The sequence below is a fragment of the Petaurus breviceps genome, unplaced genomic scaffold, assembly GCF_028583685.1.
Source record: "Petaurus breviceps papuanus isolate PSGF00001 unplaced genomic scaffold, PetGlider_PUasm1.0 189, whole genome shotgun sequence".
Classification (NCBI taxonomy): Eukaryota; Metazoa; Chordata; class Mammalia; order Diprotodontia; family Petauridae; genus Petaurus; species Petaurus breviceps.
Window position 1 is genome coordinate 48435287 of NW_027185809.1, and position 15535 is coordinate 48450821.

Below are 15535 nucleotides of genomic sequence, written 5' to 3' on the forward strand. Positions count from 1 at the left end.
AGTAAAATGAAGGAGATTGGACTACATTTCTAAGTTCCATTTTCACTTTAAACTACTATAATTGTCCACAAGCCATCTAAGTCCCTAAGGAGGCAAATCAATACCTTCTTTCTAATACACTTCAAGCAGATGGCTAAGGACTTTATAATGACATAAGATTTTTACCTTTTATTTATTTATTTTTAAAAGCAATTGGGTTAACTAACTTGCTCAAGGTTACATGGCCAGTTATTTCTGGGTGTGGTGCTAAGTATCTGAGCCCGGATTCGATCCCCAGATCATCCTGACATGGGGGCCAGTGCTCTTACTTGCTGTGCTACCTGGCCACCCTGGTTTTTTACCTTTTAAACAGCAAAGCCAAGGCAGGCAAATAAAATTGGTTAGAGCAAGCTGAAGAGGACAGAAAACTCTAAAACCGATTATAAGTTCCAAGATTTCTTAAGATTCAAAGGACTAGAAATGAATGAGTTATAAATTTCTCCTTAAAGTAGAAAAAGGAAGACTAGAGAGATTAAGCAACAATTCACAGCAGTTGAAGTCTAGCTAGGATTGCCCTGACTTTGTGCCTAGGTGTCCACATGTTAATATAATGCTCTTCTAGACATAATCTAATAGGAATTATTCATTGTACAATAACAAAGAGTTAATATTACCTAAATTATTGGAAAAACAATTAAGTGTGGAATCATGTTATTGTTAGTTATTCATTCCTAAGAAAAGTCTAAGCTTTTGATTCATATGGCAATAACGCAGAATGAAAGAAGGAACTTATAAAATGCTATTAAGCACTGTGTTAAGTTCTGGGGAAAGCAAGAGAAAAGTACAATCCTCGCACTGAATTTCCAGTTCTTCATTGGGCTAGACAACATATATAATAGTGTTCAACTGTGTAATGGATGAAAAAGTCCTAAGTGTCTAGGGGCAGGATGGAAGCCAAATTGCCCAATAGACATGGTAAGCTTGGAAAAGATCTCAGAAAAGGGCAATACCACTGGATCGAAGAAAGTAAGTCTAAATGTTAGAGAGTAGCAGGGATTCTGTGCTAATTTTGACAGGAATAGGAATAAATAGTCAGTTTATAGCTAATAGGATAAAACAGGAAATGGGCTTTGACAAAAATGTTGTGAGTGGGGTCCAGGAAGTCAGGGTGGAAATAAGGAGGGACATCTTGCTTAGCTCAGAGGAGCCAAAGAATTGTCATTCACAAGTTAGTGGTGACTAGATTTTCAGGTTAATACTAAAGAATAGAGGCAGAGCCAAGATGGTGGAGTAAAAGCAGGAACTTGCTTGAGTTGCTGCTCCAATACTAAAGAATATCTTTAAAACTAGAATTTTAATGTGACAGAAATAAGCATAGAAAGTCATACTCATAAGTCCCCATTCCCAAAACTTATTTTTCTTTTCTTTTTTTCAGGGGCAGTGGTGGTCATGGCTACAATTAAATGAATCAACAAATGACAAGTAACCACATGTGTAATTGTATTTAAGACATAAAATCTTTAGATTATGCCAAATTGGCATAACAATTAGCCATATGTTAAATGAAGATTCTCAAGTGAAATACACTTATGCAAATATGGTAACTATAAAAAATAGATTAATTGAGTTCCAACTATGCATACATATATAGATATGTAAAATCCTTGTTCTCTATTTCTAGGATTTTTGAAGATGATCTTTTTGGTTTAAATTTTGCCTTTCATTAATGCTGTGAAACAAGGGCAAAAAGATAAAGATATTAAACAAATAAACAAAAGCTGGGGGTGCAGGGTACTTTCATTTGGAAATAATTGAATTGGAGAAAACCTGGAACCTATCTACAATAGTTACAATACTTACTGAGGAGGCTAGAGAGTAATCTAGAAGTTTGCCGATGACAGCAATAAGAATTTGGACGGGACAGAGTGAAACCTAAAGGTTGAACAGTGATAGGTAAATGATAGTGGCCTAGGGAGTTTTGAAAAGAGAAAATTGAGAGCAAGAGGAATTCCAACTCTCTGTTTCAGTTCTATGTTTCAGAGAGAATGAAAGAAACAGTCATCACTGGCCTGGAGTGAACAGGGAATTAAAGTAGCAACATCCATCATGACAAAGTTCCTCTGCTGGGCTACCCATATATTCCCTTCAATGATTACTCCACCTACATCTTGCCTTGAGGTCATCTGCCAGCTCAGATCACCAAGAAATGTGATTGTCCTTGCAATGCCATTACTTTGGAAAACATTTCTGGGGACCTGCCTTTTCACCAATGCTTGTAGTTTGAGATCTGGACATCTCAATACAGTACCTTTGTATTAATTATCAGTCTGTTCTCTACTCAGCTATTTTTGCCCTAGTTTATATATAATGTGTGTGTGTTTGTATTTCTAGCAATAACTTTAAGGGAAGGAACAGTCACCTTTGAAGAGGTTTCCAAGTGATATGTCATCTTCATAAGGAAAAGATAGATTTCTTTGAGTACTGATAGATATGAGTATGTAAGGATGAGATTGAGGATGAAAGGATCATAACTACAGAGGATTTCGGAGGAAACAGTGAAGATAAGGAAGAACTAAAGATAGGAACTGGAGGGCTGGAATTGCCATGGAAAGAGATAAGAACATAAGGAGAGGTACAGGGAAAGACATTTTCCTCAAGTCGTAATATGGTTCCCAATTATAGACATTAGTAATTGACTATCCCTTAATAAATGAGAAGTACCAAGCATAGAGCCCAAGGAAGAATAGATTTTTTGTTAGATGGAAAACATGTCAGCTACTATAATTATCAGCCCATTTAGAGGAGTTACTCTATGGAGGACATTGGGCTTGGTGGTAGAGAGACTAAAGGATGATTGCCCAGTCTCTACTGGGGGGAGGGGGTGAATGGGATGATGTGCCAAGCATATTAATGATTGATGCCCTAACTGATTTTATACTGATTCCATCCTTGCTGTTTGCCCCAAGTCTCCAGATCAAGTGGTATGATGTGGACAATTCACCCCAGAGAGAATGAAATTCTGAGTATGGTGTTCTTGGACCCCTGAGGGGCAGCATTTTAGGGTGAGTAAGGGAATTACAGCCATTATATTTTTTGACACTCTACTTAGGGAGGGGAAAGGCTTGGTGATTTTAAGGGGGTAGAGACAGAGCACTTCTGTTCTAGAACACTGGTTCTAGAAGTCCCAATCCCTAGTCATAATGCGCTTGTTCTGGTACTGGGGTATTATGATTGATGGTGGGGAAAAGGCAAGTGCCCTCTTAGTATGGTTATTCAGAGTAGAATTGTTTTCAAAGGGCACAAGCATAGAAATAGATCCCTCAATCCACTCTGCCCTTAGTAGAATTGGAAGGAAATTTAGAGTTCATGTCAGCCTCCAACTTAAAGATAAGGAAACAGACTCAGAGCGGTTATGTCACTTGCCCAAGGTCATTTAGGTAATAACCGACAGTCAAAACTCTGACAATAAAAAGATTCTGTAATTATTTCCATCTCTAGGTTTCCCTTTAAAGTATATATTTGGAATTTTATTTTTTCCCCAAATGCTTTCAAAAATAATTTTAGGGGTGGCCAGGTAGCCCAGTGAGTAAGAGCACCGGCTCCAGTGTCAGGATGACCTGGAGATCGAATCCTGGGCTCAGAACACTCAGCACCACATCCAGAAATAACTGGCCGTGTAACCTTGAGCAAGTTACTTAACTCCGATTGCTTAAAAAAATAATAATTTTAACATTAAAAAAAATTTGAGCTCCAAATTCTATCCATTCTTCCCCACCTCCATGAGAAAGCAATTTGATAATAGGTTATACATGTGTTAACTATGCAAAATATATGCCCATATTAGTCATGTTGTAAAAGAAAACATAGGGAAAAAAGAAAAATAAAGAAAGTTTTAAAAATGTGCTCTGATCTGTATTTAAAATCCATCAGTTCTTTCTCTGGGGATAGATAACTTTTTTTTTTCATTGTAAGTCCTTCAGAGTTTTTCTTGGATCATTGTATTACTGAGAATAGCTAAGTCATCTACAGCTGATCATCTTACAATATTGTGGGTATTGTGTAAAATGTTCTCCTGGTTCTATTCATTTCACTTTTCATTAATTCATGTAAATCTTTCCAAGTTTTTCTGAGAGTGTCATGATCATAATTTCTTATAGCACAATAGTATTCCATCACAAACATATGCAACGAATTATTCAGTCATTCCCCAATTGATGAACATCCCCTCACTTTTCAATTATTTTCCACCAGAAAAGAGCTGCTATAAATATTTTTTGTATATATAGATGCTTTCTTTTTTTTTAATCTCTTTTGGGATACAGACATAGTAGTAAGGTTTCTGGGTATGCATGTTTTTATAGTCTTTTGGACATAGTTCCGAATTGCTTTACATTATGGCTGAATTCATTTACGAAGTCACCAACAGTGAATTAGTGTCTCAATTTTTCCATATTACCCCCCCCCAACACTTACCATTTTCTTTTTCTATCCTATTAGGCAATCTAAGAGGTGTGAGGTAGTACCTCATAATTTTTTTTTTAATTTGCATTTCTCCAATCGTGATTTAGAGCATTTTCATATGGCTAAAGATAGCTTTGATTACTTCATTGGAAAACTGATTTTTTTCATATCTTTTGATCATTTATAAATTGGGGAATGGCTCTTATTTTTATGAATTTGCTTAGTTTTCTATATATGTGGCAAATTATGCCTTTATTAAAGAAACTTGCTTTAAATTTTTTCACAGTTATGATTTATTGTATTTCCCTCCATCTTATCTCCCCCTTATTTATTCTATTCACTCTCTTTTCACCCTGTCCATCCTGAAAAAATGTTTTGTTTCTGACTATCACTTCTCCCAATCCACCCTCCCTTTTATCAAACCTCTTTAACTTATCTCCTTTCCCTCCTATTTTTCTGTGGGGTAAGGTAGATTTCTATACCCAATTGAGAATGCATGTTATTCCCTCTTCCACAAAATTCTGATGAGAGTAAGGTTCAAATATTCCCCACCACCATCTCCTCATTTTTCCCTGCAATGTAAAAGCTTTTTCTTGCCTCTTCTATATGAGATAATTTACCCCATTCTACCTCTCCCTTTCCATTTTTCACAGGGCAGTCATCTTTCTCACCCCTTAATTTAATTTAATTTTTTTAGCTATCCATACCATCATATTCAACTCACGGTGCCTTCTGACTATATATACTCATTCTAACTACCCTAATAATGAGAAAAATTCTTATGACTGACAAACCATCTTCCCATGTAGGAATACAAACAGTTAAATATTATATTATTAAGTTCCTTTCCTGTTTACTTTCTTATTCTTAAGTCTTATATTTTAAAGTCAGATTTTTTACTCAGCTCTGTTCTTTTCATCACAAATATTTTTTGAAAGTCCTCTATTTGACCGAATGTACATAAAGTATTAGAAAAAGTTCCAACTTCCCTTTGATTCTTATAGTGTAACCTGGGGTCAGTACATAACTTCCCTCACCTCTTTGGCATTCTGGTGTAGTTTATAGACCACTTCTTATAATGATATCTTTAAATGCATAAAGTACAAATTATGCTGAAATACAGTTATAATTAGTATGAAGTTCACGAGGTCAATAACCCCAGTCATACAGATTGTCTTTATCTGCATATGCTATGACTTCTGTAGATTTCTATAGCATGTCACCTCTACTTCAGTGATCCCTACCTGCCTCTCACAGGAACCTTGTTCTCTACTCTTGGAACCATCCTTCCTTCCTAGCTACTACTTTCTTCCTTGTCTGTTTCACTGAAGGAAAAATTTTACAATTTATGTGACTGAGTTTCCCTACCAACCTCTCTACTTGTTAGATATTGGACACATTAAAATTAGAGTACTAATGGCTAAATTAATTTGTGTGTGTGTATACATATGTAACATAAAATTTTTGTGATTTGTAGCATCCTATGCTACATTTTCTGTTATTCTGCCACCATCATTGGAGAAATAGGAGACCCCATGACTTTGTTTCCTGAGTTCCCATGGTCAAGGAGTTAGTTTTCAAGTGCCCACATGAATGGTGGCTAGAGTTTCCATGCCTAGGCAGACATCCTCAGAAAGCAGGTGTAGTTTGTGCCTGGGAGCATATTGAAAGATGACATAGCCTTCCACTCTTCTTCCATAACCTCCCAGAAGTGAAGGCTCCCTCCTCACTGTCATGTGAGGAAGATTTTGTAAAAGTGGGAAGAAAGGCAGAAAAGTACAAAAAGAGTTTAGAGAATAGCTGCTGTTCTAGATTGTCTAGAACATAGAATACATATAATAGATTAATATTATATATAGCTGTAAAAGCTGTTTTGGGTTAGATTGTGGAGAATCTTAATAAGAAAGTTAAAAAGACGTTGCTTTTAATCTTATTGGCAGTAGGGAGATACTGTTTTTGAGAAATATAATATTGTCTATGGATTGATTTTAAGGTGTCCTTGAACTTGAAAGGGAAAAAAACTTCATCTTCATTATAATAATACTGGTTTAATTTTTAATCTGTATTTTGTGAATTAAAATATATGTATATCAGTATATATTTATATCTACATATCTAGATATTGATCTATATCAAGATTAAGATTTAGATATATGCATATGTAAGTACAAAAAACTCGAGATAAAAGTGTGTATATGAATGTTTTTATGTACTTATGTATGTTTTGAGAAGAGGTATCTAGGCTTCACCAGCCTTCCAAATTGGTCCATGTAGGAATATTCTGGTAAATAGCTAACAGTTGGTTCTTAGATTAAAGTAGATGTTACACACTTTTGAGTTTAATTGGCACTGACTTTTCTCCATCACTTTCTTAATCTTTAATCTAAAATCAATAGAGAAATAAATGCAGTCCTGATTTGTAGTATTTGCCAATTTCATAAGTGTTAGTGTTCACACTGAAAATTTAACAATCAACTCTCATGAGCAGTGCTAGCTGACTCTAGCACATCTCTGGGACCATGACTCAGAAAACGATAAGAACTACTTACATGTTGGTTGTTTTTCCTTGTTCTCAAAGAGGACCAAAATGACATTCCTACATTAGAGTCAAGTTACAGTGTGTCCAATTCTGACTGATAAGAGCATTATGAGCTAGGAGTGCTCTACCATCAGTCGGTCGCAAAAAGTCCATATGAACATTTGGGGTGGATTCTTTAAATCTGCATATCTTGTATTTCTTTTAAGGCCCTTCAATTCTGCTTTGCTCGTAGAGCACCGTGCCTTCTCTGATGAAGATATGCAATTCTTGGTGGTTCTGGGCAAGTGTCTCCTGTGCCACACAATTTATTCCAAAATTTTTAAGAGAGACTTTGAGAGTGTCCTTGTATCACTTTTTCTGACCGTCATGTGAGTGCTTGCCCTGTGTAATTCCTCCACAAAATAGCCTTTTTGGTAAGCATGTATTTGATATTTACACAATGTGACCAGCCCATTGGAGTCGTGTTCCCTGCAGTAGTTTGAATGCTCAGCAGTTTAGCTCAAGAGAGGACCTCAGTGTCCAGTATCTTATCCTGCCAGGTGATCTTCAGAATATTCCTAAGACAATTCAAATAGAAGCAATTCAATTTCCTGGCATGGTGCTGGTAGACTGTCCAGGTTTCACAGGCATACAACAATGGGATCAGCACCACAGATCTGCAAACCTTCAGTTTGGTAGTTAGTCTAATACCTCTTCTCTCCCATGCTTTCCTTCAGAGCCTCCCAAACACTGAGCTAGGTTTGGCAATGCACATGTCTACCTCATTATAAATGTGTACATCCCTGGAAAGTACATTGCCAAGGTAAGTGAACTTATCCACAGCATTCAAAACTTTTCCACTTGCTGTAACTGATGGTTCCATAGATGGATGGTGTGGTAGTGGCTGGTGGAGCATTTGTGGTTTTTTGGTATAAAGTTGTAGGCCAAATTAGCACAAGCAGCAGAGAACCAATCCATACTTTGTTGCATCTCAGCTTGGGAAACTGCATTTAATGCACAATCATCTGCAAACAGAAAATCATGCAACAACATTCCCTCCACTTTGGTCTTGTCTTGTAGCCTTTTCAAGTTGAAGAATTTGCCATCAATGTGGTAGTTGACCTTGATGTTGTGTTCATCCTCACTGAAGGCATTTGACAACATGGCTGAAAACATCATGCTTAAAAGCATGGGAACAAGCTTACAGCCTTGTTTCACTCCATTGGTGACTGGGAAAGCACAAGAACATCATCTATTTTCCATAACCTAGGCAAGAATGTCACCTTGAAATTGATCTACAATCCTGATGAACTTCTCCAGGCAACCAAATTTTGTCATAATTTTCCATAAGCTCTTGCAACAGTATCAAAGGCATTGGCCAGGATGATAAACATTGTGTATAGACTTCTGTTCTGCTTCTGGCATTTCTCCTGGAGTTACCGGGCAGCAGACACCATGTCAACTATTACTTGGCCCTTTCTGATACCACAGTGGCTCTCAGGTAGATTGTCATTCATCTTCCAGCTGAACGATCATTCAGTCTGTTAAGGAGGACTCTGGCAAGAATCTTACCAGCAGTGACTAAGAGAGAGACCCTCATTGTAATTGTCACAAGAGTCTGTTTCTTTTATCTTTATAGAGATGGAAAATTGAGGCATCCTTTAATAATGGGGGATAACCTCCTCTTGCCTTATAACCCAAAATTTTAGGCAGCTTTTGTATCAATAATTGATACCCCACCTTGTAAATCACAGCTGGAATAAAGAGTCAGCACCAGGTGCTTTGCCATATTAAAGGAGCCCAATGGCATTCACAACCTTCTTTCAGCTAGGGAGGGATTGATTTCAACCTGAGGCAAGTGGTCAGTGGTTTCAGCATTGATTGATGACAGTCTGTTGAGAATTAATGTGGCTCCATCAGCACTAAGTAGTTGAGATGCACCATGGGTCTCTGACCCATAAATAGCTGTCAGGGCATCATAAAAGCACTTTGGATTGTTACTATCAGCATAAAACTTAATTTCATCTGCCTTCTTACTGAGTCAAGAAGCCTGTATCTCTCTAAGCTTTGTGTGTGCTTTACTTTTAATGGAATTAAATGCTGCCTTCTTAGAGATGGGTGAACTATTCTGCTGCTAAGCCCTGTGGAGTTTTCATGTTTTCATCTAGCAGCTTCTGAATTTCCCCATTTTTTCAACAAAACATTTTTAAATATGTCAAATCTTTATTGGGTAAGTGGGGAAGGTTGACAGCGTCCAGTTTAGTCCTTGGCAGCAGCCTTCCCCATGGCAGCTAGGATGTTGCTGAGATCCTCTCTCTTCCTCTTTGCCCAGATGTGAGTTCTCTCTTTTTTGATGAACATAAGGAATTGCTTATCATTGGAGACCTTTAACAATTCCATGGCCCATATCTCATAAGGCACAAATCCACAAACCTCCTGGATCATTTCCCTCACAAACTTGGTATGTTTGGTCAAGTGCCCACTGCAGCAGCAGTGTCGCAGCTTAGAAAGGTTTTTGGTAGCTTTGTGGCTCTGGTTGAGGCCCATGGCCAGGGAGTACCCAATGGCCATGGCTGAAGCACTGCTATAGCCCAAATGACAGCCTTAGCAGAAGGGAAGAGAGAGAATTGAACCCAAACCCAGTTTTGATGTTTGTGAATATTCTGACCTTGATGAACAAATACAGGGCTATTTATCAAATCTTTGAAAGCTGACCACTCCTTTTATACTCCACTGTTACCAACTGTGTGTTGGCTCAAATTTCCCTCCAAGTTAGCCACAAACTGTTTACTTTCTGAGAAATGCTCTAATATGTCAACATTAATTCTTCTGGTAGTCATTTTGCCTTAGGGATGCCATTTTTGTTGAATGTGAATATTTAACTTGGAAAGGATAAGTCTATGATCAGTCCAGCACTCTGTGCCACACATTGCCTTTGTCATTCTCATATCCTGTCTGTCTCATCTCTTTACAATAACATAGTCTATTAAATGCCCATATTGCTGCAAGGGTGCAACCACAAAGTTTTATTACATTTAGGTAAATGGAAGACAGTGTAGGTGATAAGAAAGTCATGAGATGCACTAATTTTCAGTAGTAAGTGACTATTAATATTTACTATTTCCAACTCCATTCCTCCCTAGGACTCCCTTCCATGACTGGTAGTCTGAGCCTACTTTAGCATTAAAGTCACCCAGGATTATAAACTTGTCCTCTTTTGGCACACCGATGATAAGGATCTCCAGTTCTCCACAAATTTTTATTTTGACCTTATCAGGGGTCATCATGGTGGTAGCATAAGCACTGTATGGTGGTGTGGCATTTTCTTGCAAGAGGCAATTGCATTGCTACAAGGCCATCATTCACTCTTTTTGGTAGGCATACAAGTTTGTTGACTAGATTAGTTTTGATTGCACGGTGTTCCCCCTCACTTTGTCCACTCTACAAATCCATCTCCAACTTTATCAAGCTGGTCTTCATTTGGCAGCCTTGTTTCACTCAGGATCACTATTTGGATGCAATACCAGCTGAGTTCTCCTGCAACAAAAGCTGTTTGTCTTTCAGGACTACTGAAATTTATGGTCTTTCTAAGTCTGTACATTCAGGAATCATCTTTGCAGAAGTTTTTGTACATTTTTGGGGTGTTTTGACCATAAGGTGGGATCCCCACCTACAGAGGCAATCAGGCCATACTTGGGTAAGGAGACAATTGTTGGGTACCTTTTCTAACCTCTTCCTCACACAAAGAGGTGAGCAGTGTGATCCTTGCAAGGTAGCTCAGACACTTAATACCACATCCCACTGCTACTTCCAGTGAAAAGATGACCCTATGTCCTGGGCTGCCTGTGTTCAGGGCTGTAGCTACAACTCCAAGTGTATCCATACCTGCTGCTTCATCAATTGTTGCCACAGGCCTTTGAGATTGGTAAAAACAGTAAAAATGTATGGGTGATGTCTTTTGATTTGTGTATAAATTGGATATAAGTGATACTGAGTTACATGAAGTTGACAGCCTCACTCTCTCTTCCAGAATCATCACAGTCCAGTGGTAGGTCAGTCAAGATATCTGGTGATGGCCTGAGATGAGGTGAATTACCTTGGTGTCTTCAATTTTAAGTTCTAATCACTCCACAGATCCTGCTTCAGCTGCCTTCATGGCCATTGGAAGAAACTGTTCTTAATTGCCTATTCTACCAGGGGAAGTCTTAACATGCTTAGGGTATACATCACCTTAATTCATTGAAGGCTTGGAGACCTCTTGGTTACCATGGCTTACACCATCTTCTGAAAGGGGTGTGGCCACTGTACATACCTTCTTGGTTCCACAGTTGAGCGTTAGGTGGATCAGATGGAACCAAAGGTGGAAAGCAGCCCTGAAAAGGGCTCAGCAGCCCTCACACCAAAGGTACCAGTCTTCCTTGAACACCCTATACACCCCACCCCTATGTTAAGTTGTAATTGAAAGTGATAGCACTGTTCTATAATTAAATTTTAAAAGTTATTTTGATATCTGTGTAAAGAATAGATTGGAAAAAGAATACAGGAGATAGGAAGACTAAGATGCTATTTATTATATGATAGAGTAGAAAATAGGTCATAAAGGTCTTATATATGTATGTGTCTATACATACCTACATATATATCAGATGCAGAATATTGCTACTGGTTAAAATCAGTTTTACTGGTATGGCCCCAACCCCTCCCCCCATTTCAGCCTTATCTTAGAAAGATATTCTTAGGAATAAGTTTCTAACTTCATAGTGCCTCATTTCTCCCTCTTTAATGAGCAATTTTTAAAAATTATTTTATTGGTCTTGTTGGGAAAACTGAAATTTGTATCCTATTGGTTGTGTCTCAAATGATCTCTAAGATTGAGCCTTGAGATTCTCTTGGCATTTGACTAGAGCATGGAACCTCCTCCTCTATCCTATGCTATCCCCTCTGGTTATGGAAGATGCACACTGAACCTGACATTGATTGCAACTCTCCTCCTTGTCTCCTTATGAGTAGCAACAAAGTTTATTAAAGCTATATGTGTGTGGGATAAGGGTCCCTCAAAACCAGGAATGTGCTGGTCAATGTTTAACAAATAACTTTCTCAATCTGTATTATTAATATTTTCTGCATAATTTTTTTTACATTTAGGAAATTAATAGAAAAATAAATCAAACCCTGATTTGTAGTATTTGCCAGTTTTTGAAGTATAAATGTTCACACTAAAAATTTAACCATCAGCTGTCTCAGGTCTATTCAAATTGCCTCTAACACATTCCTGATAATGGTTATATTAAAGTAAAATCTATTATCACTGGAGAAAAAGTTCACTGCTTTGTGTGCAAAGGAAACAGGTCCAAACAATTTTAAAGTGAGAGAAAAAATAGAGCAAGACATAAGCTAAATCTTGACCTTATCCTAAATTCAAACTATTTTTTTCTCTTTGAAAGACATCATTTAATGTTCTTAAGATAGTTTTCTGGGTTTTGATTCTTCATCTATGTGGTTGTAATGAAGATCAGTCATTTGACCAATGAGTATTTATGAAAGATTTTCTATATACTAGGCACTGTGCTAAGCACTGAAGATACAAAGAAAGACAAAAATAAAAATCTCTTTTCTCAAAAAGCTTACAATCTAGTGAAAGAAACAACATGCAAACAACTATGTATAAATAAGATATATACAAGATAAATTGGAGACAATTAACAGTGGGAACATAGTAGCAATAAGGGAAACATTTTTATTTTCTTGTTTTTACACATACATATGTATGTATGTTTGTGTGTGTGTGTATATATATATATATATATATATACATATACATACGTATGTATATCCTTAGCACTTTTGGTTCCTGGGGAATCCTTAATTTTTAAGGGCATTTTTGAATGTCTCATTTTCAAACACTTTGCTCAGGATTTGAAAGACCTCAAAGCTCATTTTAAAAATGCACTCTCTTTCATTTTAAGACTTGTTTTATGGGGGAAAATATATCCAAGCTATTTAATGCTTATGTTCAGTGTCCAAATGTCACTTCCTGAAAGTAATTAGATGGTCAAGAGCTTTTTCAGCTTTTTCCCCTCGTTTAACAGCTTACTTTCTTTTTCAAAATGATGAAAAGAATGGGAGGGAGGTTCCTGTTCTTGGCAAAAAGAGACAAAATTAAACACGAAGATTATAATTTCATTCAAAATTCTGAGCCCATAATTTTTAAATGGATTCTAAACTATCTAATATAGCTTTTTCAATATTATTTATAACCTACTTATATATTACTGAAACTCTATTATTATAAAAATATAGCTATTTCCTAGCTAAGAATGTCCAACTATCTTCTTAATTCAACAAGCAGTCATCCCTGCACCTTAATGAAAGAAAATTTCTTTGGTATGGTGAAGAAGAGCCTTGGTTAACTTAAGAGACAATTGTAAAGATTTTTTTATAATAAAATCTAAAATAAATAGCATTTTGGTGCATTTTCCTGTTTTAGTATTCACTGTTGAGTCAGGAATCCACTCTCCATCACCACTGATCCATTTTTTTTAAAGCAATCAGGGTTAAGTATCTTGCTCCAGGTTACACAGCCAGTTATTTCTGGGTGTGGTGCTAAGTATCTGAGCCTGGATTTGATCCCCAGGTCATCCTGACACTGGAGCTGTTGCTCTTACTTGCTGAGCCACCTGGCCACCCCTACTGATCCATTTTTAAATAGTATAATTCAATTTCAACCTCTGTCATGTAGTGGAGGCAGTATGGTACAGTGGGAAGAACATTGGATTTTAAATCCAAGGACCTGGGTTCAATTTCAGTGTCTCCATGTGTTTTGACCAAGTCCCATATTCTCACTGGGCCTAAATTTACTTATCTCTGAAAATGAGTGAGTTGGTTGGAATGATTTCTAAATTCTCTTCTAGTTCTAAACTCATGATCCTATGAAATGCCATCCTTCATCCCCTCCATCCAGAGGTGATTTCTTTCTCCTTTAAGCATGATCATTATTATGCTAGTACATCTTTATTGCTCTTTCACAATATACTTCGCATTATAGTCAGAGGTGTTCTAAGTAAATGTTTAACAGCAAGCTTTACAGAAAAACATCATGTACACAGGGCACTTTTTTAAAACTTTAAGCCACATTATGAGCATTTTTCCATCACTTTCTTAAGTCTATAAATCAACAAAACAAAAAATAGGGTTCTGTTTTGTAGCATCTTTTGATTGCTGAAATATACACTGAAAATTTCACAATCAGCTCACAGCCTGTGTAAGCAGGCTCTAGTATACCTCTCCTTATAGCAATTTTTATACCTATTCTTTTCTCCCCTTGTCCACTAGAAGCAGGGGTGTGAAAAGATCTGTGAAAGGAGCATTGGAATTGGAACTACAAGGCCTATGTTTGAGCACTAGCTGTGCCCCTTTCTAGCTTTGTGTTATAAAAGTCTTGGGGTGGCTAGATGGCACAGTGGCACTGGCCTTGGAGTCAGGAGGATCTGAGATCAAATTTGACCTCACACACTTAATACTTACTAGTCATGTGACTTTGGACAAGTCACTTAACCTCAATTGCCCTGCTTTTCCCCCTCCAAAAAAAAATTCTCAAAATAACTACCTACATTTTCATCTGAAAGCCATGGTGACTTTTCCAAAAATAAGAAGCAATTTATGCACGTTGACTTTTTTCTTTTATCTTTTCCATACAAAAATTTAAGTTGTTTAAAATAATCACTTCAAGACAATAGTTGAGAAAAGACAATTACTAAGTAGAAATATAGGCTTTCATTGTGGAAGTATGAGATAACTCTCCTCCTAGAAAGAAATGTTTGTTAAAAAGAAATTCTTTAATTATCCTGCCTTGTATAATCTAATGATTTGTTTGTATAATTCAATAATACGTGCAATTTTACTTTTGCTTAAGACCTTCCCTTTTCTTTTGCTAAGCAATGCAAAAATGAGTCATTCCATACTTCACCCTCCACTGTGAGAAAGGAAAAAAAAGAACACTAAAAATTCCTGTGATAGTCTGCTTTTTTTAATTAAAAAAATCTCTCTTTCTTTGCTTTCTTTCAAACTAGTCTAAATCTAAAGCATTCAAGGAACAAACTGATGACTTTGTTGGCTTAGACAACTGTTTTACTTGTGGTTGCATATATGTCATTATTTTAATGATTTTAGCTAGAAAAATTACTCATGTTAGAATAAGTGATAAGTAGACATATATATGTTCATATAAACTGATCTGCGTCATATTCTATTTTTACCCCCATTCTCTGCTACTCATTGGCTCCTTGTTCATCATTGAAGGCAAATTTCAAAGACTGGCATGACTTTGTTGCTTAACATATAGCTATGAGCTGATAAGTGTAATGTCCTTCTAAAAGTACTTCCCCCATCCCTTGGATTTGAGTAGAAGGAATAACTTTTTTATAGATCCTGGCTGAAAGAGTACTAAATTTGCCTTCTGACCTCATGAGATGCAGAAGGTGTAGATCCTGGAAGTTGGGAAGCCTGACAGAACCTACAGAGCACATATGAAGAAGTGAAATCCTTTCCTATACAATAAGCAAAGACCAAAGCACAACC